Source organism: Cervus elaphus, chromosome 22 (assembly GCF_910594005.1).
Source record: "Cervus elaphus chromosome 22, mCerEla1.1, whole genome shotgun sequence".
Lineage (NCBI taxonomy): Eukaryota > Metazoa > Chordata > Mammalia > Artiodactyla > Cervidae > Cervus > Cervus elaphus.
Genome location: NC_057836.1, coordinates 37,715,815 through 37,742,460, shown reverse-complemented (window position 1 = coordinate 37,742,460; position 26,646 = coordinate 37,715,815). Strand labels below are relative to the sequence as shown.

The following is a 26,646-nucleotide window of genomic DNA, read 5'->3' as shown; positions in this document are numbered from 1 at the left end:
GATTACATCAAAATAAGGGATTTGCTTTTAGCAATAGATACTAAGAACAAAGTTAGTATTCCAATTACAGATGAAAGAAATCTGTTTAATCTAAAAGCCTTTAGGGATTAATATTTCAATTTACAAAGAACCCCTGCAAACTGACAAGAAAAATATATCAACTTCAGTTTAAAAAAAAAGGTTAATGAATAGGCAACTTACTGAAAAGTTAATCTCCAAAGTAAATAAACTTACAAGAAATTTAAGTTAAGAGTGAGGTTTCTATAGTTTATTATAAAAAGTTAAAATTTGGGGAATTCCCTGGACTCAGTGCTTCCGCAGCTAAGGTCACAGGTTCAAGCCCTGGTCAGGAAACAGGGCTGAGACCCTGAAAGCCACACAGCGTGGATGGATTGATATTAAAACACAGGATTTACATGCACACATAACATCAGTTGCAGATTTTAAAAGCAAAATATTCAGTGGATTTCTCTTAGAAGCATAGGAAACAGAATGCATTCTATACATAATAACATTTTTGTAAAACAAAAAAATATGCACATCAAAAAACACAGAGTTTGCAAGAGCACATTCAAATAAGTACATATATTAAAATGGTTCCCCCAATTAGAGGGAAGGCACTGGGAGTAGGGAAGAATGATAAAAATTGTATAATTGTATAAATGTACACATATATGCACTTACACATGCACAGACACACACATAAGGAAGGATCTTGTAAGACACAACAGGGAAGGGCCATGTAAGCCAAGAACTGAGGAGTATGATTAACTTTCTTCACCTAAGTTTAATGAAAATATTACAATTATATCGATAAAGCAGAAAATAGTATTACTGACAGCTAGTCCAATAGGGAGAACTGTGAATGAAAACAAAACCATATTTTTCAAAACATACTTAAGTCACAAAATAAACTGTGCCAGACCTAACCATGATGCACATAACAGACTATCTAAGCTCAAATCTTCTAATGACATTTCACTCACACCCATCCTTCCCAAGAGCACAGAAAAACTAACCTAATAGTAACTCTAGAAAGATTCATGTATTCTAAAGATCACAGATTGTTACAGCAACTTTTAAAATACATTTGATCTTAGCCAACAGCCAAGAAGTGATGAGCAAGTTTCTTTTTTAAAAAATTAATTTATTTTAATTAGAAGCCAATTACTTTACAATATTGTGGTGGTTTTTGCCATACATCAACATGAATCTGCCATGGATGTACATGTGTTCCACGATCCTGAACCCCCCTCCTAACACCCTCCCCACCCCACCCCTCTGCATTGACCTAGAGCACCAGCTTTGGGTGCCCTCCTCTATGCATTGAATTTGCACTGTTCATCTATTTTACATATGGCAATATACATGTTTCAGTGCTATACTATCATATTGTCCCACCCTTGCCTTCTCCCACAGAGTCCAAAAGTCTGTTATTTACATCTGTGTCTCTTTTGCTGTCTTGCATATAGGATTGTCATTACCATCTTTCTAAATTCCACACATATGCATTAATATACTGTACTGCTGTTTCTCTTTCTGGCTTAATTCACTCTGTATAATAGTCTCCAGTTTCATCCACCTCATTAGAACTGACTCAAGTATGTTCTTTTGAATAGCTGAGTAATATTCCATCCTGTATATGTACCACAACTTCCTTATCCATTCATCTGCGGATGGACATCTAGGTTGCTTCCACATCCTAGCTATTGTAAACCGTGCTTCAGTGAACTCTGGGGTACATGTGTCTCTTTCAATTCTGGTTTCCTCAGTGTGTATGCCCAGCAATGGGATACCTGGGTTGTATGGCAGTTCTATTTCCAGTATTTTTTTTTCTTTTCTTTTTTAATTTCTTTTAATTGGAGGCTAGTTACTTTACAATATTGTAGTGGTTTTTGCCATACATTGACAGGAATCAGCCATGGGTGTACATGTGTCTCCCATCCTGACCCCTTCTCCTACCTCCCTCCCCATCCCCCTATTTCCAGTTTTTTTAAGGAATCTCCACACTGTTCTCCATGGCAGCTGCACTAGTTTGCATTCTCACCAACAGTGTGAGAGGGTTCCATTTTCTCCACACCCTCTCCAGCATTTATTGTTTGTGGACTTTATGATGGCAACCATTCCGACCAGCATGAGATGGTATGTCATTGTGGTTTTAATTTCCATTTCTCTGATAATGAGTGATGTTGAGCATCTTTTCATGTGTTTGTTAGCCATCTGTATGTCTTCTTTGGAGAAATGTCTGTTTAGTTCTTTGGCCCATTTTTTTATTGGGTCCTTTATTTTTCTGGTATTAAGCTGTATGAGTTTCTTATATATTTTGGAGATTAGTTCTTTGTCAGTTGCTTCATTTGCTATTACTTTCTTCCATTCTCAAGGCTGTCTTTGCACCTCATAGTTTCCTTCATTGTGCAAAAGCTTTTAAGTTTAATTAGGTCCCATTTATTTTTGCCTTTATTTCCATTACTCTGGGAGGTGGATCAGAGGATCTTGCTGTGATTTATGTCAGAGAGTATTCCGCCTATGTTTTCCTCTAAAAGTTTTATAGTTTCTAGTCTTACATTTAGATCTCTAATCCATTTTGAGTTTATTTTTGTGTATGGTGTGAGAAAGTGTTCTAGTTGCATTCTTTTACAGGTAGCTGACCAGTTTTCCCAGCACCACTTGTTAAAGAGATTGTCTTTTCTCCATTGTATAGTTTTGCCTCCTTTGTCAAAGATAAGGTGTCCACAGGGGTGTGGATTTATCTCTGGGCTTTCTATTTTGTTCTATTGATCTATATTTCTGTCTTTGTGCCAGTACCACACTGTCTTGATGACTGGAGCTTTGAAGTATAGTCTGAAGTCAGGCAGGTTAATTCCTCCAGTTCCATTCTTCTTTCTCAAGATTGCTTTCGCTATTTGAGGATTTTGTTATTTCCATACAAATTGTGAGATTATTTGTTCTAGTTCTGTGAAAAATACCATTGGTAGCTTCATAGTGATTGCACTGAATCTATAGATTGCTTTGAGTAGTATACTCATTTTAACTATATTGATTCTTCCAACCCATGAACATGGTATATTTCTCCATCTATTTGTGTCATCTTTGATTTCTTTCATCAGTGTTTTATAGTTTTCTATATACAGGTCTTTGTTTCTTTGGGTAAATTTATTCCAAAGTATTTCATTCTTTTCATTGCAATGGTGAATGTGATTGTTTCCTTAATTTCTCTTTCTGTTTTCTCATTGTTAGTGTATGGGAATTCAAGGGATTTCTGTGGGTTAATTTTATATCCTGCAACTTTACTATATTCATTGATTAGCTCTAGTAATTTTCTGGTGGTGTCTTTAGGACTTTCTATGTAGAGGATCATGTCATCTGCAGACAGTGAGAGTTTTACTTCTTTTCCAATCTGATTCCTCTCAACTCTTTTTCTTCTCTGATTGCTGTGGCTAGGACTTCCAAAACTATGTTGAAAATAGTGGTGAGAGTGGGCACCCTTGTTTGTTCCTGATTTTAGAGGAAATGCTTTCAGTTATTTGCCATTGAGGATAATGTTTGCTATGGGTTTGTCGTACATGGCTTTTATTATGTTGAGGTATGTTCCTTCTATGCCCACTTTCTGGAGAGTTTTTATCTTTAAAAGCTTCTGCACAACAAAGGAAACTATAAGCAAAGTGAAAAGACAGCCTCCAGAATGGGAGAAAGTAATAGCAAACGAAGCAATGGACAAAGAATTAACCTCAAAAATATACAAGCAACTCATACAGCTCAATTCCAGAAAAATAAAGGACCCAATCAAAAAGTGGGCCAAAGAACTAAACAGACATTTCTCTAAAAAAGACATATAGATGGCTACCAAACACATGAAAAGATGCTCAACATCACTCATTATCAGAGAAATGCAAATCAAAACCACAATGAGGTACCATTACACGCCAGTCAGGATGGCTGCTATCCAAAAGTCTATAAGCAATAAATGCTGGAGAGGGTGTGGAGAAAAGGGAACCCTCTTACACTGTTGGTGGGAAACAGTGGTTTGGCTGTACACAAACCAGTACAGCCACTATGGAGAACAGTGTGGAGATTCCTTAAAAAAACTGGAAATAGAACTGCCATATGACCCAGCAACTCCCCTGCTGGGCATACACACTGAGGAAACCAGAATTGAAAGAGACACATGTACCCCAATGTTCATCGCAGCACTGCTTACAATAGCCAGGACATGGAAGCAACCTAGATGTCCATCAGCAGATGAATGGATAAGAAAGTTGTGGTACATATACACAATGGAATATTACTCAGCCATTAAAAATAATACATTTGAATCAGTTTTAATAAAGTGGATGAAACTGGAGCCTCTTATACAGAGTGAAGTAAGCCAGAAAGAAAAACACCAATACATTATACTAACGCATATATATGGCATTCAGTAAGATGGTAATGATAACCCTGTATGCAAGACAGCAAAAGAGACACAGATGTATTGAACAGTCTTTTGGACTCTGTGGGAGAGGGCAAGATGATATCAGAGAATGGCATTGAAACATGTAAATTATCATATGTGAAACAAATCACCAGTCCAGGTTTGATGCATGAGACAGGGTGCTCAGGGCTGGTGCACTGGGATCACCCAGAGGGATGAGATGGGGAGGCAGGTGGGAGGGGGGTTCAGGATGGGGAACACATGTACACCCATGGAGGATTCAAATCAATGTATGGCAAAACCAGTACAATATTGTAAAGTAAAATAATAAATAAACTTAAAAAATAAAAAAAATAAATAAATGGGTATTGAATTTTCTCAAAGCTGTCTCTGAATCTATTGAGATAATCATATGGCTTTCATATTTTAATTTGTTAATATGGTGTATCACATTGATTAATTTGTGAATATTGAAGGATCCTTGTAACCCCTGGGGTAAAGCACTCGGTAATGATTTATGATCTTTTTAATATGTTGTTGGATTCTGTTTGCTGGAATTTTGTTGAGAATTTTTTCAACTATGTTCATCAGTGATACTGACCTGTAGTTTTCTTTTTTTGTGGCATCTTTGATTTTGGTAGTAGGGAGGTGGTGGCCTCACAGAATGAGTTTGAGAGTTTGCCTTCCTCTGCAATTTTCTGGAAGAGTTTGAGTAGAACAGGTGTTAGCTCTTCCCTAAATTTTTGGTAGAATTCACCTGTGAAGCCATCTGGTCCTGGGCTTTTGTTCCTTGGAAGACTTTTGATTGCAGTTTCAATTTCTGTGCTTGTGATGGGTCTGTTAAGATTTTCTATTTCTTCCTGGTTCAGTTTTGGAAGGTTGTATTTTTCTAGGAATTTGTCCATTTTTTTCAAGTTGTCCATTTTATCGGCATATAATTGCTCACAGTAGTCTCTTAGGATCTTTTGTATTTCTTTGTTGTCTGTTGTGATTTCTCCATTTTCATTTCTAATTTTATTGATTTGATTCTTCTCCCTTTTTTTCTTGATGAGTCTGGCTAATGGTTTCTCTATTATATTCATCTTCTCAAAGAACCAGCTTTTAGTCTTATTGATTTTTTGCTATAGTTTCCTTCATTTACTTTTCATTTATTTCTGTTCTGATTTTTATGATTTCTTTCCTTCTAACTTTGGGATTCTTCTTTTTCTAGTTGCTTTAGATGTAAAGTTAGGTTGTTTATTTGATGTTTCTCTTTGTTTCTTGAGGTAGGCTTGTTTTGCTATGAATCTCCCTCTTAGCACTGTTTTTACTGAATCCCATAGGTTTGGGGTTGTTGTGTTTGTTGTTATGTTTTCATTTTCATTTGTTTGTATGTAATGAGCAACTTTTAAAATACATTCTGACAAATCTTTGCAAGACCATTCAATGACCAATTATAACCCTCCCATTCTATCATAATTTGTTCCTAATCCCAAGACATACATGGTCCCCTTTGTATGTATCATGCTTTGCTGCAGCAAGCTTTAAACCACATTCACACTGGAGGTGAGTTCCCAGCAGACTTTGGTGCATGGGTTTTAGTAGGAAGGCACAATAGGGTAAACAGAATTGACTAATCTCAAACAGCTATTCCAGGTCCTTCTGGTCTGAGGAGAGCCTATAGGGTCACTATTTTGGGCATAACGGCAAAAACTTCATGTATGTTCTGTGCCAGGTTGTCTAATTCTTTGTTCCACTCATTTTAACATAAATGAAACATACCAAATTTAGTTAATAGAGTACAATGTTTAGAGCATGTACATATTTAGTTTAATTGCACATGCTTTTTTGGACATGTTACTTATGGTAAATCTGATAGTTGTATAATCTGAACTTTAATCATCATTTTACCTATTTATTTCTTCTTTGACTGCTGCTCATACTACCAAAGTGTTAAAAGTTTTACAGTGGTTAGAACATGATACGGACAAATGGAAAATTCTTAAGTATCTATGAAAAATATTTTTGAGATACTCTACTGGGTCACAAGTTCTTGCTGCCTTCTTCTACTCATGAAACAGAGAACACAAAGTTTGATCCACTAATGGCCAGGTGTGCAGCTGGGAGTTTTGATAGACTGTTTCTCTTACACCCATTCCTTTGCATGTTAATTTCCAAAGAGAAGCTGTGACTTGTGCCAGCTTTTGAAATGGGTGGCGGGGGGGGGCCCTGGAATTTTCTTACTTATACAAATTTTACACATTTGTATGTGACATAAGGTAGTACTTAATTTTCTTTTAAATGCTGGAGTAGTGGGGCTATATCCAAAATTGAAATTCAAAAGTAATGGCTTTTACTTAAAACTTCATTATTAGTAGATGATTAGGAACCAACCTCGGCCACACAACATGGTATTTAACATTTATGTGCCTGCTTGGTCAGAAAGTTGTGTCTGACTCTTTGTGATGCCGTGGACTGTGGTGCACCAGGCTCCTCTGTCCATGGGACTTCCCAAGCAAAAATACTGGAATGGGTTGTCATTTCCTTCTCTAGGGGATTTACCCAACCCAGGGATCAAACCCGCATCTCCTGTGTTGGCAGATGGATTCTTGCCACTGAACCACCTGGGAAGCCTTTTATTTAACACTATGTTTTAAAGGTTAGTTTTTAAAATGAATGTCATTTTAGTCTGATGTAATTGCAATTAATTTTCAAAAAAACAATAGGAAGAGGGAAGTCACACTCTTTTTCAACTTCTATCACATAATTCCCTTTAGTACTCAGTATCATACTTTTAAAAGGTTGTATTCAAGTAGGAAGATATTTAATGGACAGTGGATACAGGGTTGAAGGGACATAAAGACATACAGTATGAAGAACAACTGATGGTACTTGAAATAAGTTTCCTATTTGCAAGACTTTTATATGAAGAAAGAACAGACTTATTCTGGATCCTTAAAGAACTAGGGTCAATGTATTAAAACTAGAAAGAAACAGTTTAACTCATCAAAATACAAAGGTACTAGGTTTCATCTAACTATATTGTGTTGATATGAAATCAGCTATATTAGACCATTTTTACCTATAAAAATAACTATTTCATATACTTCAACCCAATATATAAAGGGATAGTGAGTGAACAGTGTTCCCTTCATGGGCTTCCCAGATGGCTCAGTGGTAAAGAATCTGCCTGCTAATGCAGGAGATGCGGATTCAATCCTTGTGTTGGGAAGATCCACTAGAGTAGGAAATGGCAACCCAGTGTAGTATTCTTGCCTAGAACAACCTATGAACAGAGAGTAGCCTTGCAGGGCTACAGTCCTTGGGGTTGCAAAAGAGTCAGACACAACTCAGAGACTAAACAACAAGTGTTCCTTCAGGTAGCAAATTTATTTTTACTCGAGTAACTTCCTCATAATATGGACAATCATTTAATGAGTAATTTACAGAGGGGTTTCAAGCATTGGATGAGTAGTCAGAATATTTCCCTTAAGTTAATTCCTGATCCAAAGATTCTGTGATTCAAGAAACTGAATTCAATTTGGATTCACTGTGCATTTGCTGGAGATCTAGATACACAGGGGAGTGAGTAGATTTGACATTATCTTTGCTGATTTAGAATATTCTCATTTGTCTAGATTCATAAATATCTGTTGCTAAATTTAAGGATATGATATGAGAATATTTTATATAGCAATAGATTGTTTACTCCAACCCTTAATGTGGATATTTTAAAAACCACTTCACATTTATAACTTTTTTGAAAAATATCTTATTTTTGTAAACTAATATCTTGGGTATTTTCCTTTAGAAATATTAATATTTTCTTTAAAATAACCACTCTGGATAAAATTAATTCTTTGATTAGAAATAATTTCTTATGAAATACTTTTATTAACTTTTAGAAAACAAAGTATTAAAAGTAGAAATAATAATAAATAACTTTAATCTAGAAAAGTTATTCTGAAAACTAGTTTCTACCCATTAAACTTATTTTCTTTGTTCAGAGATTTTAAAAATGTGTTCTATGTAACAATTTTGACAAAAAATGGATACATAAGAAAGATCTTTATATTCATTGGATTCTCTATCATATAAACAATTTAATAATTTAGACTGCAGAGCTAATCATTATTTTTGATACCTTAAGATTAAAACTCATGAATCAGAAATTTGATGTAAGATGAAATATATTACCTGGATACTCAAAGCATTGTTTCACCCTAAGGATTGTCTGAATCTAGCTTAGAAGTAACATTCTGAATTTAAACTCAAATTTCAATTCCTTGCAGGGCCTGTTTCAAGAAATGGTGACCCATTAGGGCAACACTGTGGCATCCCACTATAGATCATTCTTCTAAGTGGATATTAACCTAAATATTTATATATCTGGCAAGGCCATTTAGCCAACTTTTATCTATTGCCCTTGCCCTCATGTATTTAATACTTTTGTTCACAATGAATTTGTGAGAAACTTAATTTGTTAAATTTGAGACAATCTATTCTGTCCCATTTTCCTGTCTAATCTAGTAAATCTGACCTCCAAAAGGATAAGTTTAGCAGGACTTTATTTTATTAGGAAATCAATCTTGGTTCCAGATGTTAACAATCTTTAACAATCCATTATACAATCATGCTAGGAAACATCATAACAATCACCAGTTTATGAAATAATCTTTTTGAAAGTTATTACAAAGGGTGACTTTTGAAAGTTACTACAAAAAGTAACCTTTGAAAGTTACTACAAATTCTTTTGCATTTGTAGTCTAGAGTAGAAGCCCCCAACCTTTTTGGCACCAGGGACCGGTTTCATGGAAGACAATTTTTCCACAGACTGCAGGGTGGAGGGTCATTTCTGGATGATAACATTTATTGTGCACTTTATTTTTTTTTAATAATTATTACACTGTGATATACGATGAACGAATTATACAGCACACCATAATGAACAATCAGTGGAAGCCCTGAGCTTGTCTTCCTGAGCTCAGGCAGTAATGTGAGCAAAAGGGAGCAGCTGTTAAACACAGGTGAAGTTTCATCCACTCACCTGCCATTCACCTATGGCTCTGTGGTCAGGTTTCTAACAGATCACAGATCATTTCCAGTCTGTGGCCCAGGGGTTGGGAACCCCTGATCTAGAGTATTTAGCACATTCTTTTAAAATTCAAAAGATAACAGGCAATGTTTCATCCCTTTCATTTACCAAGTTCCTTGATCACAATTCACCTGGACAGGCAATTATGAACATATCAGCAAAGACTGGTGCACAATAGCAATCTTCTCACTGTTCCAGGGCTTCTGTTCTCCTTTACCAATGTCCTCTGTGAAAAAGTAATTTTTGTACCGAGAGAGAGTAATAAAAGTAAAAACAAAATACAACACAGGACTTAAGAAAATTAACCAGTAATTAAGAAGTTCTACCTTCTGCTTTTGAGCACTACAAATTCCCCCACAAGTAATGAGAAGGACTATTCTTTCCATGGCTTTCTTCTTTTGTAAACATTACTTGTATGTGCATGCATGCTCAGTCCATCTGACTCTCTGCGACCCGATGGACTGTAACCCTTCAGGCTCCTCTGTCCATGGGGTTTTCCTGGTAAGAATACTTAAGAAGGTTGCTATTTCCTTCCCGAGGGGATCTTCAGGACCCAGGGATCCAATCTGAGACTCTTGTGTCTCCTGCATTGGCAGGTGGATTCTTTACCACTGCTGCTGCTGCTGCTAAGTCGCTTCAGTCGTGTCCGACACTGTGCGACCCCATAGAGAGCAGCCCACCAGGCTCTGCCGTCCCTGGGATTCTCCAGGCAAGAACACTGGAGTGGGTTGCCATTTCCTTCTCCAATGCATGAAAGTGAAAAGTGAAAGTGAAGTTGCTCAGTCGTGTCCGACTCAGTGACCCCATGGCCTGCAGCCCACCAGACTCCTCCGTCCATGGGATCTTCCAAGCAAGAGTACTGGAGTGGGTTGCCATTGCCTTCTCAGTCTTTACCACTGAGTCACCTGGAAAGCCCAAACATTACTTACAGTATTTTGATGTTGATTGGCCTATTCTCTCAAATAATATATTCAGAAAAAGAGGAAGTAAGCTTCTTATTTTCTGCGTAGTAGATTTCAATTTAAAATTTCACCTCTTTATTCACTCTCTTAAATTTACTACACATAGAGAATAAAGAAAAGAGAAGTATGTGGTAAAAGAGAAAAATAATTTTATGGCTAGCCACAACCTGATCGTATCACTTATATACATTTGGGACAATAATTAGCAGGTAATAAAATGTGTTTTTCCTGGCAGGTAAATGGTCTCAAAGCACACTTTTTCTGCCTGTTTTATGATAATGAGATTCAAGTGATCCTGATGACATGCTAAGAAGGGATTAGAATAGTAACACCATAACTCATATAAAAGTATTAAAATTTAATGTTTTATATATGAAATAAAGTTTAAAAATTAGTAATATCTGCAACTAATAAATTCTTGTGAAATTTGAAACCTACAGTTTTACTCATACAAACAGCAGTATGAAAAAATAATTACCAAAAAATTGATGAATTAGCATAACTAAATGAATTTGAATTTATGACAAAACTAAACTTTGATTATTTCAATGTAATTATAGTACTCTCACACAATAAAGGTGACGACCAAAAATCTTGAATAATTTCCTAAATAATCATATGATTTACAATAAGCATTTGACATGCCCTAAAATGATAGAGGTGCTAAGAGTGACAGATGCAAATGAAGGGTTTCCAGCACTTTCACTGAGATTATATAAATAGCTAAACATACATATACACCATGGAATATTACTCAGCCGTTAAAAAGAATTAATTTGAACCAGTTCTAATGAGATGGATGAAACTGGAGCCCATTATACAGAGTGAAGTAAGCCAGAAAGATAAAGAACATTACAGCATACTAACACATATATATGGAATTTAGAAAGATGGTAACGACAACCCTATATGCAAAACAGGAAAAGAGACACAGAAGTACAGAACAGACTTTTGAACTCTGTGGGAGAAGGTGAGTGTGGGATGTTTCGAAAGAACAGCATGTATATTATCTATGGTGAAACAGATCACCAGCCCAGGTGGGATGCATGAGACAAGTGCTCGGGCCTGGTGCACTGGGAAGACCCAGAGGAATCGGGTGGAGAGGGAGGTGGGAGCGGGGATCGGGATGGGGAATACATGTAAATCTATGGCTGATTCATATCAATGTATGACAAAACCCACTGAAAAAAATAAATAAATAAATAAAGGAAAAAAAACTAAAAAAAATTTTTTTTAAAATAGCTAAACAAAACTCCAATAGACAAATAGAACAGAGTATGTATAGAAAAGCATAACAAAGTACTTAAGCATCCTTACAAAGTCATGGTAATCTCAAAGACAGGCAAATAAATACAAAGTACCCACTGTATTAGTCCATAAAAGGACCCACACACATATGTGCAATTAATTTTCAGCAAAAGTGCAAAGGCAATTCAATGGAGAAAAGGATTTTCATAAACGGTGCTAGAACAATTGGATACTCACATAAAAAAAAAATTTGATCTATACCTCATGCCATACACAAAAATGACTCAAATGTAAAGCCTACAACTTCTAGATGAAAATATAATCTTTGACTTGGGATAGGTAAGAAGTTCTTCTGTGTAACACCAAGAGTATATATAATTCATGAGTAAGAAAACTGATGAAATGAACTTCATCAGTATTACAAACTCCTGCTCTTCCTAAAGACACTGTTAAAAGAATATAAAGTAAATATTTACAAATGACAAATCTGATAAAAGACTTAAGTATATAAAATGTCTTCAAAACAAAATAAGGAAATTAAGAATCCAAAATAAAAAATAAGCATAAGAACAGATGTTTCATTAAATAAAATGTACAGGTGGTAAATAAGAACAGGGAGATAGCTAAAATTATTAGTCAAATGCGAACTGAATATAACTTACATGCATATTAAATGCAAGTCAATGCAAATTAAAACCACATAGGGAATCCTAAAAAGTAATATAAATGAACCTATTTATGGGCCAGAAACAGAGTTTATATAGAAAATAAACTTATCGTTACTAAGGGGAAAGGAAGACAAGGCATAAGTTGGGAGATTGGAATTGACATACATACTATTATATATTAAATAGATAACTAATAAGAATCTACTGTATAGCACAAGAAACTCTATGCAATACTCCGTAATGACCTATATGGGAACAGAATCTTAAAGAGTGGCTATATTAACATATAATATGTATGACTGATTCACTGTGCTGTGTAGCAACTATACTCCAGTAAAAATTAATTTAAAAACATAAGCTACCACTACACAACTACTGGAATGGCTTAACTTACAAAAAACGAACATTGTGCCAAGAGCTGATAAGATAATATGAAACGCTCTTAGATTGCCGGTAGGTGTACACACGGTAGAACCACTTTTGAAAAACAGTTTGATAGCTGACATCAAGTCAAGCAGGTACTACCTAACAACCCAGAAACTAAAAGTTCTTAAATGAAAACTTTGTTTATTCCAAAATTGCACATAAATATTTCACAGCAGCTTTATTCATAATCACTGAGAACTGAAAATGACCCAAATTTTCATTAACTAGTAAATGGTAAATGGAGAAACAAATTGTGGCACATTCATACAATGGAATGCTACATAGCAATGGAAAGAATACGCTAATGGTAAATATACAACATGGAGGCATCTGAAATGAATTAGAGCAAGTGAAAGAAATCAGTCTCGAAAGTCAACATACTACCAGGTTCCATTTACATGATACTATGTAGAAAAGGCAAAACTATAGGGATATAAAATTTTCCATCCACCAATCTTGTGGCTCAGCTGGAAAAGAATCCACCTGCAATACAGGAGACCTGGGTTCAATCCCTGGGTTGGGAAGATCCCCTGGAGAAGGGAAAGGCTACCCACTTCAGTATTCTGGTCTGGAGAATTCCGTGAACTGTATAGTCCATGGGGTAGCAAAGAGTCGAACACGATTGAGCAACTGAACTGAACTGAACCTTGCAAAAATAATGTGTTTTAAAAAATAAACCTGCCAAATGCTAATAGAAATTACAGCTAGATTGAAAATCTAAATATTTGTTCAAAAAGGAAACCAAAAATAAAAAAGACACAACAATGGATGAGTGAACTATTTCTTGTTTCAGAAGAATGAACTTCCTCTACATAAAAGTAATCACAACAGAGCTGATCAAGATATTTTTCCATGTAACTACAGCTACTGATTATTGAGCAGTACTATATTCTAGGCACTGTGCTTCATTTATCTTTACATAGCCCTGTTGAGAGTATAATTAACTCTAATTTAGAGATTTTAAAAAGAGGCACAAAGAAATTACATAGTTGCCTCAATTTAAACTACAAATAAAGAATAAAAAACACCATAAGTGGCTTCTAAGGTCACAAAGACAGTAAAAATCTACATGTCCTTTCTTCTTCCATATCCTTTTTTGCATTTATTTATTTTTATTTGCCAGGAAAATTGCTTTACAATATTGCCATGGTTTCTATCATATATTAACATGAATTAGCCATAGGTATACATATATCCCAACGTTCCTGAACCTCCCTCCCATTCCCCATCTTTTCCCACCCCTCTAGAATTTTACAGAGCCCCATTTTCAGTTTCCTGAAAATTTCCATTGGCTATCTATTTTACATATGGTAGTGTATACGCTTTCATGCTGCTCTCTGATGTCCATCTAAATAAAATGGAGGAATAAAATTCCCTCATCTAAATTTATGAAACTTAAAGGGCAAAGAATTAAGCATCAGTTCAGTTCAATTCAGTCACTCAGTCATTTCCAACTCTTTGCGACCCCATGGACTGCAGCATAATACGCCTTCTTGTCCATCACCAACACCAGGAGATACTCAAACTCATGTGCATTGAGTTGGTGATGCCATTCAACCATCTCATCCTCTGTCACCCCCTTCTCCTCCTGACCTCAATCTTTCCCAGCATCAGCATCTTTTCCAATAAGTCAGCTCTTTGCATCAGGTGGCCAAAGTATTGGAGTTTCAGCTTCAACATCAGTCCCTACAATGAAAACTCAGGACTGATTTCCTTTAGGATGGACTGGCTGGATCTCCTTGCAGTCCAAGGAACTCTCAAGAGTCTTCTCCAAAACCACAGTCCAAAAGCATCAATTCTTCAGCACTCAGCTTTCTTTATAGTTCAAGTCTCACATCCATACATGACTGGAAAAACCATAGCCTCTACTAGACGGACCTTTGTTGGCAAAGTAATGTCTCTGCTTTTTAATATGCTGTCTAGGTTGGTCATGACTTTCCTTCCCAGGAGCAAGCATCTTTTAATTTCATCTGCAGTGATGTTGGAGCCCCCCAAAATAAAGTCAGCCACTGTTTCCACTGTTTCCCCATCTATATGCCATGAAATGATGGGACTAGATGCCATGATATTTGTTTTCCAAATGTTGAGCTTTAAGGCAACTTGTTTACTCACTTCTTTTACTTTCATCAAGAGGCTCTTTAGTTCTTCTTCACTTTCTGCCATAAGGGTGGTGTCATCTGCATATCTGTGGTTATTGATATTTCTCCCAGCAATCTTGATGCCAGCTTGTGCTTCATCCAGCCCAGCATTTCTTCTGATATACTCTGCATATAAGTTAAATAAGCAGGGTGACAATATACAGCCTTGATGTACTCCTTTTCCTCTTTGGAACCAGTCTGTTGTTCCATGTCCAGTTCTAACTCTTGCTTCCTGACCTGCACACAGGTTTCTCAAGAGGCAGGTCAGGTGGTCTGGTATTCCCATCTCCTTCAGAATTTTCCACAGCTTATTGTGATCTACACAGTCAAAGGCTTTGGCATAGTCAATAAAGGAGAAATAGATATTTTTCTGGAACTCTCTTGCTTTTTCAATGATCTAGCAGATGTTGGCAATTTGATCACTGGTTCCTCTGCCTTTTCTAAAACCAGCTTGAACATCTGGAATTTCACAGTTCACATATTGCTGAAGTCTGGTTGGAGAACTCTGAGCATTCCTTTACTAGAATGGGGTTTCCCTGGTGGCTCAGATGGTAAAGCGTCTGCCTGCAATGCAGGAGACCCGGGTTTGATCCCTGGGTCAGGAAGATCCCCTAGAGAAGGAAATGGCAACCTTCTCCAGTACTCTTACCTGGAAAATCCCATGGATGGAGAAGCTTGGTAGGCTACAGTCCATGGGGTCACAAAGAGTCGGACACGACTGAGCGACTTCACTTTCACTTTCTTTCACTTTACTAGTGTGTGAGATGAGTGCAATTGTGCGGTAGTTTGAGCATTCTTTGGCATTGCCTTTCTTTGGTATTGGAATGAAAACTGACCTTTTCCAGTCCTGTGGCCACTGCTGAGTTTTCCAAATGTGGTGACATATTGAGTACAGCACTTTCACAGCATCATCTTTTAGGATTTGAAATAGCTCAACTGGAATTCCATCATCTCCACTAGCTTTGTTCATAGGTATGCTTCCTAAGGCCCATTTGACTTGACATTCCAGGATGTCTGGCTCTAAGTGGCTCTAAGTGATGGGCTCTAGTGATCACACCATCGTGATTATCTGGGTTGTGAAGATCTTTTTTTGTACAGTTCTTCTGTGTATTCTTGCTACCTCTTCTTAATATCTTCTGCTTCTGTTAGGTCCCTACCATTTCTGTCCTTTATTGAGCCCATGTTTTCATGAAATATTCCCTTGGTATCTCTTAATTTTCTTGAAGAGATTCTAGTGTTTCCATTCTATTGTTTTCCTCTATTTCTTTGCACTGATCACTGAGGAAGGCTTTCTTATCTCTTCTTGCAATTCTCTGGAACTCTGCATTCAAATGGGTATATCTTTCCTTTTCTCCTTTGTGTTTTGCAGCCCTTCCTTTCACAGCTATTGGTAAGGCCTCCCCTTACAGCCATTTTGCTTTTTTGCATTTATTTTTCTTAGGGATGGTCCTGATCACTGTCTCCTGTACAATGTCATGAACCTATGTCCATAGTTTATCAGGCACTCCATAAGATCAGGTCCCTTAAATCTATTTCTCATTTCCACTGTATAATTGCAAGGGATTTATTTTAGGTCATATCTGAATGGTTTATTGGCTTTCCCTACTTTCTTTAATTTCAATCTGAATTTGGCAATGAGTTCATGATCTGACCAAAGAGCACTGAAAGATGAACTCCCCAGGTCGGTAGGTGCCCAATATGCTACTGGTGATCAGTGGAGAAATAACTCCAGAGAGAATGAAGAGATGGAGCCAAAGCAAAAACAACACCCAGTTTTGGATGTGACTGGTGATAGAAGCAAAGTCCGATGTTGTAAAGAGCAATATTGCATAGGAACCTGGAATGTTAGATTCATGAAACAAGGCAAATTGGAAGTGGTCAAACAGGAGATGGCAAGAATTAAGCATAGTAAGTGTTGAAGATGAGCAATACAGAGGCAATACTAAGTTCTCGGATAAGTATTACCTGATCAATCTATTAGAAATACATATACTTAGGCTCCAACTAAACTATTAAGAATAAAAATTAATGGCCAAGAAGCTTGTTAATCTGAACAAATATCTCCAGCAGTCTCATTGGAAAACACTATCCAAAATGATGTTTCCCAATAATGTGGAAACAAACACTTTCCTGGTTTCCTGTTAAAACTACAACAGACTGAAGCACATTAAAATGCTGCTTTTGTAGACAAAAAACAGCTAAGTATTGCCAACTTCACAAGGTTCAGCTTCATATGTTTCTTTGCCCCATTGGATTTACTGCATCAGACTCTGTAGGAAAGAGAATGTTGTTAACAAATAAAGCAATCCAAGGAATTTTCATGATAAAGAAAATCTGAGAAAAAAAAATATCATCAGGAGGAAATTAAGAAATCAAAAAACTAAACTTCCCCAAGTTATACTAGTTCCTGTCCTAGATATGTGAGGCCAGCCCACCTCATTTCAAATCTAATCTAGAGCCTGATTTCTATTAAATTCTTATTGAAACACAGCAGTGCCCATTCACTACACAGTGTTAATAGGCACTTTCTCACTCTACCAACATAGTTAAACAGTTGCAACAGAGAGCCTAAAATACTTACTATTAATACCTATCCTTTTTGGAAAAGATCTGCCAAACTTCCCTTAAAGCAATATAAATGGCACAACAAAGATTTATAAATGATAAACCAACAGAGGCCATTAAATTATGTGAAGAAGACATAATAATCCTAAACACTTATGCACCAAATACAAATATGTCAGATAGACGGGGGAATGGAAAAAGTAGCATGGAAACATATACACCAGCATATATAAAACAGTCAACGGAAATTTGCTGTGTGTCTCAGGGAACTCAAACTGGGGCCCTGTAACAATCTAGAGGGGTGGGAAAGGGTGGGAGATGGGAGCGAGGTTCAAGAGGAAGGGGATATATGTACACCTATGGCTAATTCATTTTGATGTAAGGCAGAAATCAAACCAAAACTGTAAAGCAATTACCCTTAAACTAAAAGTAAATAAATTTTAAAAATACTGGAGGAAAAAAAAATAGAACTGCAAGGGGAACTCGTCAATGCATAAGTATAGTCAGATATTTTCACACCTGCCTCTCAATAATTGGTAGACAAGCAGAACAAAAATCTGTAACAACATGGAAGACTTAAACATGATAAAAACTTGATCCAACTAACACTTATTACAAAAAAAACTGCACCAACAGAAGAATGAACACTCTTTTCAAGTAGACAAAGGACATTTATCAAGAGAGATCATGTGAGCCATAAAAGAAATCTCGAAAAAGTACTTAAATCATATGAAGTATATTCTCTATTACAATGAGATCAGAAATCAGTAAAAGTAGTACATTTGGAAGACCACAGAATATTTAAAAACTAAGTGACACATTTCTAAATAATCCAAGGTTAAAAAAAGAAATCAAAAGAAAAAATTAAAAGTATTTTTTCTCACTGAAAATGAAAATATGACATTTGAAACTGTGAAACACATATCTAAAGTAGTACCTGAAAAGAAATTTACATTACTAAATAGGTTATTTATAAAGCAAGACTTCAATCAATGACCTAAGTGTCTACTTTAAGACAGTAGAATAAGTACAAATTAAATCTCAAATTAAAATTAAGCTAAAAAAATAAAATAATAAAGGTCAGAGTAGAAATCAGTGATGTAGAAGTCAGAAAAAAACAAAGAAAATCAACAAAATAAGCTGACTCTTTGAAAGAATAAAAAAAATGATAAACCTCTACAAAACTGTCACTTCCCTGATGGCTCAGATGGTAAGAATCTCCCTGCAGTGCAGGAGTTTGATCCCTGGGTCTGAGGATCCTCTGAAGAAGGGAACTGCAACCCACTCTAGTATTCTTGCCTGGAGAATTCCATGGACAGAGGAGCCTGGTGGGGTACAGTCCATGGGGTCACAAAGAGTTGGACATGACTGAGCAACTAACACTTTCGCTACAGAATTAATGAGGAAAAAAGAGGACACGGATCACTAATAACTGGAATAAAATAAGAGATGTCACCAAAGATTTATGAAAAAAATTACACCATAAACATATACAGAGATAAAATGATAACAAAATCCAACATCTATTACTGGAATAAAAACTTGGGAGTAGAAGAAAATACTTAACCTAAAAAATGCCTTTAGGGTATCTATAGCTAAGTTTGTATCTAATGATGAAAAATCGAATGTTTCCTTCCCATGGTCAAAAAAAGGCAAAGATACCCTTCTATATTAACATTTACTAGAGGTTCAGTTAGTTTAATAAGTTAAGAAAAAGAAATAAAAGGCATCAAGATTAAACAGAAAATGAAATGATGTCTCTGCTCTCAGACAACATGATCATCTATATAGAAAACCCTATAGACTCTACAAAAAGAGGTGCTTAAACTAGTAAGGGATTTTAGCGTCATTACAGAATACAAGGCCAATACACAACAATCAATTGTATTGACTGTTATGTACCAGCAACACGAACTGGGTAAGTAAAATTCTTAAAAATATATGTCAAACTAGCACTAAATAAATATAAAATATATCAGGATAAATTTGACCCCAAAACTGTGTTCAACTTGAATAGTGAAAAATTTTAAACTGAAAATTTTAAAAAGACCCAAGTAAGTGGAGCAATAAACCGTATTATTAGGTAAGAAGACTGAATACTGCAAAGTGGTCAACTGCATCTAAACAGAATCAACATAATCCAATTAGTATCTATGATACAATAAGAAATATATATTAGGTCTTTATCCCCAGTTCCCAGCAGAGACCTATGATAAAGTATTTGAGCACATATCTGAAGAAAGATTTATATCTAGAATATGTTAAAAAAAAACTCTGAATATTCAATTATGAGAAAAGAATAACAACAATTAGGGACAAATGTCACTTTCCCAATTAATATCTTTTAATAGCACCCAATTTCAGGTCAGACAATGTGGTAAACAAGGTCATTCTATTCAACAACAACAAACAATTTCTTGATCAGATTGTGACATGCAACAAAAACTAGATTTTATATGACAACTGGTGATAACCAGTTTAGTGGCTGGACAGAGAAGAAGCTCCAAAGCACTTTCCAAAGCCAAACTTGTACTAAAGAAAAGTCATGGTCACTGTTTGGTGGTCTGCTGCTGGTCTGATCCACCAGAGCTTTCTGAATGCCGGAGAACCCATTACATCTGAGATGTATGCTCAGCAAACCGATGCTGCTACTGCTAAGTTGTGTCAGTCGTGTCTGACTCTGTGCAACCCCACAGATGGCAGCCCACCAGGCTCCACCGTCCTTGGGATTCTCCAGGCAAGAACACTGGAGTGGGTTGCCATTTCCTTCTCCAGTGCATGAAAGTGAAAAGTGAAGTCACTCAGTTGTGTCCAACTCTTAGCAACAACCCCATGGACTGCAGCCCAGGCTCCTCCGTCCATGGGATTTTCCAGGCAAGAGTACTGAAGTGGGTTGCCATTGCCTTCTCCGCAGCAAACTGATGAGATGCAACCAAATCTGCAACTGCTGCAGCTGGCATTAGTCAATAAAAAGGGCAAATTATTCTCCATGACAACACCTGACTGCACATCACACAACCAACACTTCAAAAGTTGAACTAATTGGGCTTCAAACTTTTGCCTCCTCTATACCTGACTTCTCATCAACTGACTACTACTTCTTCAAGCATCTCGAAAACTTTTTGCAGGGAAAATATTTCCAGAACCAGCAGGAGGCAGAAAATGCTTTCCAAGAGTTTGTCAAATCCTGAAACATGGATTTTTACACTACAAGAATAAACCAACTTATTTTGCATTGGCAAAAACGTGTTGATTGCATAATGGTTCCTATTTTGATTAATAAAGATGTGTTTGAGCCTAGTTATAATGATTAAAACTCACGGTCTATAACCACAATTACATTTGCACCAACCTAATCCATTTAATAGATGAGGAAAAAAAACCACAGAGAGGTTAAAGGACATTCCACAGTAACACAGCTAAGTGACAAAGCCAGGGATAATGTAGCCTCTTTGATTCCGGAGCACGTGCTTCTAACTACTCTTATTAGTGTTAACTTGCTTTTCCCTTAAATTCTAAATTTGAGTAAAATAGAAAAAAAAAAACAAAACAGACTCATATACACATGAAAGGTTGAGCCAAATTATTCCTAAGGAACGATTCAGGTATTATTTTTATTAAAGTTACTTATTTCAAATTTCAAAAGACATCTCAAGAAATATAATTTGGAAAATATGTGCGAGATGCCATTTAAAAACTTTATATGACTTTTACCTAATGCTCATATCATATTATGTGCTTAATTTTTTCAATCCTATTTCATTACACTGAATTGCTTATGATCCTCTAAATGTCCCATGGTAGTCTTGAGTGCTCTTCACTAAATATTTCTCACGGAAATATTTCTGGTGATATTCCACTGATGAACATGGAATGTGTTTCCATATATTTAGGTTATTTTTAATTTCTTTCAGCAATGTTTTGCCGTTTTTTAGCTTATAAGTCGTTCCTCTCCTTGGTTCAGTTCAGTCGCTCAGTTGTGTCCGACTCTTTGCGACCCCATGAATCACAACACGCCAGGCCTCCCTGTCCATCAAAGACTCCCGGAGTTTACCCAAATTCATGCCCATCGAGTCGGTGATGCCACCCAGCCATCTCATCCTCTGTCGTCCCCTTCTCCTCCTGCCCCCAATCCCTCCCAGCATCAGGGTCTTTTCCAATGAGTCAACTCGTCGCATGAGGTGGCCAAAGTACTGGAGTTTCAGCTTCAGCATCAGTCCTTCAAATGAACACCCAGGACTGATCTCCTTCAGGGTGGACTGGTTGGATCTCCTTGCAGTCCAAGGGACTCTCAAGAGTCTTCTCCAACACCACAGTTCAAAAGCATCAATTCTTCACCGCTCAGTTTTCTTCACAGTCCAACTCTCACACCCATACATGACCACTGGAAAAACCATAGCCTTGAGCAGACGGACCTTTGTTGGCAAAGTAACGTCTCTGCTTTTTAATATGCTATCTAGGTTGGTCATGACTTTCCTTTCATGGAGTAAGCGTCTTCTAATTTCATAGCAGCAGTCACCATCTGCAGTGATTTGGGAGCCCCCAAAAATAAAGTCTGACACTGTTTCCACTGTCTCCCTATCTATTTCCCATGAGGTGATGGGACCAGATGCCATGATCTTAGTTTTCTGAATGTTGAGCTTCAAGCCAACTTTTTCACTCTCCTCTTTCACTTTCATCAAGAGGCTTTTTAGTTCCTCTTCACTTTCTGCCATAAGGGTGGTGTCATCTGCATATCTGAGGTTAATGATATTTCTCCCGGCAATCTTGATTCCAGCTTGTGCTTCTTCCAGCCCAGCGTTTCTCATGATGTACTCTGCATATAAGTTAAATAAGCAGGGTGACAATATACAGCCTTGACGTACTCCTTTTCCTATTTGGAACCAGTCTGTTGTTCCATGTCCAGTTCTAACTGTTGCTTCCTGACCTGCATACAGGTTTCTCAAGAGGCAGGTCAGGTGGTCTGGTATTCCCATCTCCTTCAGAATTTTCCACAGTTTATTGTGATCCACACAGTCAAAGGCTTTGGCATAGTCAATAATGCAGAAATAGATGTTTTTCTGGAGCTCTCTTGCTTTTTTGATGAACCAGCGGATGTTGGCAATTTGATCTCTGGTTCCTCAGCCTTTTCTAAAACCAGATTGAATATCTGGAAGTTCTCGGTTCATGTATTGCTGAAGCCTGACTTGGAGAATTTTGAGCATTACTTTACTAGCATGGGAGATGAGTGCAATTGTGCGGTAGTTTGAGCATTCTTTGGCATTGCCTTTCTTTGTGATTGGAATGAAAACTGACCTTTTCCAGTCCTGTGGCCACTGTTGAGTTTTCCAAATTTGCTGGCATATTGAGTGCAGCACTTTCACAGCATCATCATTCAGGATTTGAAATAGCTTTACTGGAATTCCATCACATCCACTAGCTTTGTTCATAGTGATGCTTTCTAAGGCCCACTTGACTTCACATTCCAGGATGTCTCCTTGGTTAATTATGTTTTAAAAAAATTAAATGCCTCCAGGACAGTTTATTCTTTAAAGTGCTCTTGCAAACAGTAAATAGGTGAACCCACTGTTAAAGATTCAATGGATTAAAGGATCCCCAAGAAAAGGCTCAATAAGTCTGTGATGGTCCTGTATATGCTTTCATTTAGGACCAAATGGTTTGAGAAAAAGAGAACACTGGGATTTCTTCAAACTGGGTTTTATAAACGAAGCCATCTTTAAGCAGAAGATGAGAGAGACATAGACAGACAGGAAAGCATGAACATATTTAACATATTAAATCTAGAACATGGGTCTCTAAAATAACTAGGGATTTGGATCTAACAAATGGAGCCAATTGTAACCACATAAAATGTCCAAAGAACTGTCATCCTGAATTGTGACTGTTTCCTACCCTAAATGACCCAGGACTCCCAAATTTTTATAGCGAGGGAGCAGGGTGAGAAACTAAACTATATAATCTCCAATACTCACATTAGATATAGCCAAAAAAAAAAAAAAAACTAAAAATTTAGACCCTATAGGATTCATAAAGAACAATGGACAAGAAACCCTGGCCCTAAACCCCGAAAAGTGAATCACGGTAAATTAAAAAGCAAACCCAGCCCCCACAGCAGAGATACTGAATCTACTCATTGAGATTTTGGAATTGCTACATAGTATGACAGCTGTGATCTCTGATTCATCGTTCTTTCTGACAGCACTCACAGCATTTACCCTGCCCTCTGTCTCACCACTATATACCAGGTCTGCTGGTGGTAAACAACACACATTTTAGTTTCTAGTTCTTCAGGTCAAAAGGGACCATATATCTAGACCTGATGATGTAGAGACTACAGCACATCATTTCCCACCTATCACTCAAATATTCTGGACTTTTGAGCTTGAGACTATCACTTACCAACAGCCAGACATCTGGGACTGTGATGTCAAGCATCACTGCAAACAAAGCTAGTGGAGCTGATGGAATTCCAGGTGAGCTATTATAAATCCTAAGAATTGATGCTGTTACAGTGATGCACTCAATATGCCAGCAAATTTGGAAGACTCAGCAGTGGCCACAGGACTGGAAAAAGGTCAGTTTCATTTCAATCCCAAAGAAGGGCAATGCCAAACAATGTTCAAATTACTATACAATTGCTGTCATTTCACATGCTAGCAAGATAATACTCAAAATACTTCAAACTAGGCTTCAACAATACATGAACAAAGAACTTCCAGATGTACAAACTGGATTTAGAAAAGGCAGAGGAACCCGGGATCAAATTACTAACATCCATTGGATCATAGAAAAAGCAAGGGAATTCTAGAAAAACATCTACTTCTGCTTGATTGACTACACTAAAGTCTTTGACTGTGCGGATCACAACAAACTGAAAATTCTTAAGGAGATGGAAATATCAGATCACCTTACCTGCCTCCTGAGAAACATGTATGCAGGCCATGCAGCAACAGTTAGAACTGGACACGGAACAGCAGGTTCAAAGTCGGGAAAGGACAATGTCAAGGCTGTACACTGTCTCCCCGCTTATGTAACTTACATGCGGAGCGCATCATGCAAAATGCTGCGCTGGATAAAGCACAAGTGAGAATAAAGATTGCTGGGACAAATGTCAGTGACCTCAGATATGCAGATGATACTACTTTAATGGCAGAAAGCAAAGAGAAACTAAAGAGCCTCTTGATGAAAGTGAAAGAAGAAAGTGAAAAAGCTGGCTTAAAACTCAACATTCAAAAAACTAAGATCATGGCATCCAGTCCCATCACTTCATGGCAAACAGATGAGAAATTAAGGTAAACAGTGACAAACTTTATTTTCTTGAGCTCCCAAATCAAAGCAGATGGTGACTGCAGCCATGATATTAAAAGATGATTGATCCTTAGAAGAAAATTTATGACCACCCTAGACAGCATATGAAAAAGCAGAGACATCACTTTGTCAGCAAAGGTCCACATAGTCAAAGCTGTGGTTTTTCCAGTAGTCATGTACAAATGTGAGAGGTGGACCATAAAGAAGGCCGAGCACCAAAGAATTGATGCTTTCAAACTGTAGTACTTGAGAATTCTCTTGAAAGTCCCTTGGACAGCAAGGAGATCAAACCAGTCAATCCTAAAGGAAATTGGTCCTGCATATTCAGCAGGACTGATTGATGCTGAAGCTGAACCTCCAATACTCTGGCCACCTGATAGGAAGATCTGATTCACTGGAAAAAACCCTGATGCTGGGAAATATTGAGAATAGGAGGAGAAATGGTGACAGAGGATGAGATGGTTGGATGTCATCATCGACTCAATGGACACGAGTTTGAGCAAACTCGGGGAGATAGTGAAGGACAGGTAATGAAGTCTGGCATGCTGCATCCATGGATCACCAGGAGACGGACACAACTGAGCAACTGAACAACAGCAATATCTGGACAGAACCTTCAGATTTTCTCCCATATGGGCAGGTTAAGAAATTTTACCTGAGAAATGAAGGCTGGAAATATCTGGCAACCCAAAGAGCAGACCATGGTATACCAGTGCTGCTTATCAAAGATTTCCTGCCCTCTCCCTCTGGATTCAGAATAGGGTCTCACTCACTGACCCCAAGATGACTGTGTGGGCACTGCAGATACAAGTTGGGAGTAGGTGTCATTTCCAGTCCAGAATGCTGAACTACCAGTAGGAAATCCGACTGAGATTTTTTTTTTAACTCTACCAGGTAACAGGTAACATTCCACAATTGAATTATTTTATCAGACTAGCTTCCATCATGAGGACATCATGACACTGAGCCCTCAAAGCAGCCTCAGTGATACAGAGAATTGGCTAAGACATAAATCTTCGCTGTCTGAAGTCAGGGAGTTTAAGGCATAACATGGCCTGGCCTGGCTAATATACGCCTTATGCTGTTTCACAGTTCTGTAACCTCCTCTTCTCTGTGATTTTTCTGTACATTTATAGACATATCCTTCTTATCTCTGACAACCTGGTATTCTACCAGCCAAGAGAGTGTAATTGTTTTTTACCAAATTTATAAAATTTTCCGTGCATTTCCTATTCCAAACCACTTGTTAAAAAGACTCTGAAAATACTGAACCAAACTGACCCCAATCCTGGGGACTAAGTGGCATGTTTATAAATCTTCATTTAAATTCTAGATCTAATTTTTCTATTAGTATATTTTCTTCCTGTAATATGAAATAGGTCTTTTACATAAGGTTGATTTTATTTTCACCCATCGAGCTTCACATTATTCAAAAGTGTAGTTGGGAACTTCTTGCACATATTATGAATACTATGACACATACATACAGGCTTTTCAATTGACTATTTCATGTAAATGTACTTATCATGTCTGCAATGCTTTCTAAGACATTAACCAAGAAGAAACAAAAAAAAATCACGAGAAAATATTAAAATAGAAATAAGTTTGTAAAGCAATGAAAGGTAAATCAAACACAAATAAGTACTTAAATTCAAATATTATTTTTAAATCTTATACCACAAATCATTTCACATGCCATAATACATTCATAGTCATCTCTTTTGCTTTTGCTATTTGATAAATAATATGATAGTCCAGAAATCAGATAAGAATTATCATTAATTTGAGTAATATTCACATATTTTAGGCCTTTGGTCCTATTTTTAGTCTATCATAGAATTCCCAA

The 26,646-nt window shown here is 37.0% G+C and overlaps 1 protein-coding gene across 4 annotated transcripts in view; it reads right to left on the bottom strand.

Annotated features, from left to right (window-relative positions):
• Positions 1 to 26,646, bottom strand: part of CCDC91 (coiled-coil domain containing 91) — a 371,982-nt gene that overhangs the window by 125,147 nt on the left and 220,189 nt on the right. The gene's annotated exons all lie outside the window — the stretch shown is intronic.